This window comes from Mandrillus leucophaeus, unplaced genomic scaffold (genome assembly GCF_000951045.1).
Source record: "Mandrillus leucophaeus isolate KB7577 unplaced genomic scaffold, Mleu.le_1.0 Scaffold145, whole genome shotgun sequence".
NCBI classification, from domain to species: domain Eukaryota; kingdom Metazoa; phylum Chordata; class Mammalia; order Primates; family Cercopithecidae; genus Mandrillus; species Mandrillus leucophaeus.
In genome coordinates this window covers 2034432-2037261 of record NW_012101421.1, presented here as the reverse complement: position 1 = coordinate 2037261, position 2830 = coordinate 2034432, and positions in this window count along the sequence as shown.

Here is a 2830-nt window from a genome sequence, read left to right as displayed (position 1 = left end):
GCTTTGTTTACCTACTTAAGCCTCAGCAATGGCGGGTGCCCCTCCGCCAGCCTCGCTGCCGCCTTGCAGTTAGATCTCAGACTGCTGTGCTGGCAATGAGGGAGGCTCCGTGGGCGTGGGACCCTCTGGGCCAGGTGTGGAATATAATCTCCCAGTGTGCCATTTGCCAAGACCCTTGGTAAAGCATAGTATTAGGGTGGGAGTTACCCAATTTTCCAGGTGTTATGTGTCTCAATTTCCTTTGGCTAGGAAAAGGAATTCCCTCCCCCCTTGTGCTTCCCACGTGAGGTGATGCCCCACCCTGTTTCAGCTCTCGCTGGTCGGGCTGCACCCACAGACCAGCGCCAACTGTCCGACACACCCCAGTGAGATGAGCCTGGTACCTCAGTTGAAAATGCAGAAATCACTCATCTTCTGTGTCGCTCACGCTGGGAGCTGGAGGCTGGAGCTCTTCCTAATACATACTTCAAGACTAAAAATTTCCCTCACAGCTTAGCTGCAACCCACAAGCTTTAATATACTATTTTTTTTTATTATTACTAAGTTTAAAATATTTTCTAATTTCCATTTTGAGTATTTACTTGTGGATTATGGAAGAGAATTTCTTTATTTCTAAACAACTGGAGATGTTGTTATCTTTTTGTTATTGATTTTAGTTTTAAATCCACTCTAGTCAGAGAATACAATCTTTTCTCAGTATTCATGGGGCATTGTTCAAGGATCTCCCACAAATGCCAAAACCTATGGAGGTTCAAGTCCCTTATATAAAGTAGCATAATATTTGCTTATAACCTCTGCACACTATCCCATATACTTCAAATCATCTCTAGATTACTTATAATGCCTAATAAAATGTAAATGCTATGTAAATAGTTGTTATACTGTATTGCTTAGGGAATAATGAGAAGGAAAAAAGTCTGGTCTTTTCAGTATAAATGCAATCTTTTTCTAGATATTTCTCATACATGGTTAGCTGAATCTATGAATATGGCAAGCACAGATCGAGATGGCCAACAGTATATTCTCTATGTTTGCAAACTTTTCAATTTAATGGAGGTTTACTTTATGGCCCAGCATATGTTTAATTTTGGTAAATGTTCTACATGCACTTAAAAGAATGAATATTCTGCAGTTGCTTTGAGCAGTGTTCCATACAAGTCAATTAGGTTAAGAGTGTTAACTGTGTTGTTCAAACTTCCTATGTTTTTACTATATTTTCATGCTTATTCTCTCAATTATTAAAAGAATTGTATCCAAATGTGTCACTATTATGGATTTGTCAATTTCTCCTTTTAATACTGTCAGATAGGCTTTACATAGTTTGAGGAGTTGCTATCTGATGCATAGAAATATAAAACTGCTCTATCTTCCTGTTGCATTGATTCTCTATCAGGAAGTCTCCCTAGTGTTTTTACCTTGAAGTCCACATTGTCTGATATTAGCAAAGCCACTCCAGCCTTTTTTTCTTTTTTGGTTGACATTGGCACACTACTATAATCAGTTACTTTGAAGTCCGTGACCTTTACTTCTATTATCTAACTCACCTGTTGGTCTCTTTCTCTTTTCTTAATTGTTTTCTCTTAGTTTTCTGCAACTTGGTGTTTTTTCCTGGTATTTTTCTTCCTGGTAGTTTGCTGTTGCTGAATGCCAGACATTGTGCATGGTGGTTTGAGGTCCTGAATAATATTATTCGCCTACAGAGATGATTTGCTTCTGCTGCTGGCAAATAGTAAGAATAGATACATGTATACTAATCCAGGCTGGACAGAGATGAATTGAAGCTAATTTTCAGTGTTTGTGAGAACTAATTTTTTTCTACCTTTACAGGTAGAATATAGACTTCAGCTGAAAGTCTGCATGTTTTCTAGGTGGGCCCTGGATTTTCATTTGTTTCCCCAGGACCACTAGATTCCTGAAAGTTTACTTGGCTTCCCATCCCATTGACTAAAGGTTTTTCTTGGCTTTCTGAATCTCTTAGGTGTTGCTCACAAATAGGCAAATGTCACTTCTTTTTAGGAGCTGTACTCTTCAAATTCTGGCTCCTATCACAGCCTTGAACTCCAATTTTTGTTTCCCCAGCACTGTAAAACTGCTATAAAACTCTATTCAGCTACTTAGCTCTCAAATCCACCCAACATATGAATTGGCAGATGCATTGAGGGGAAATATGAACAAAATAATTGAAACAACCTTGATGCACTTCCTCTTTCTGAACACATGGGCCCTCAAGTATTAACAGCCTTGATAACCCTAATCATAATCCTCCAATCAGAGGGCTTTTGCAACCAATTAGAGACTTTTAAGCTCTCTCCTGCTTTTTTACTGGTTCTTGGCTTGAAGGGAGGGCTTTTCTATTACAAGGTAGTCTGCCAAAACCAGAAGCAGAAATACTACTCACATGCTCCTAAAGTAATATTCCTTAAGAAAATTTCAATCTCCCTTAACTATGCTAAGGTGAATGGAAAAGACAAAAGTATTATTTTTCTCAGTAATATTGCAGAATATTCCTAAGTGTGGCTAAGATGATGAAAAATTTGTTTTGAATGAGAAAACCCTAAAAGGAAATTGAAGAGAAACTAGAGTGTCAGTTTACAGCCATTTTCAATCTGGAAATTTCCCTTTTAGAGCATAATGAGTATCAAAAACCATGTAACTAGCATGTGATCCCTCTAATTTTACAGGTATGATTGCTGAGGACCAAAATACACAATGCTATGACAATCTACCTTTGGCAGAGCTCATAAAATTAGACATGTAGTGATTGCAGGGTATATGGACATGGCACTGTGAAACATACTTTGCACCAAACAAAAGGTCTTGTGATTCCAAG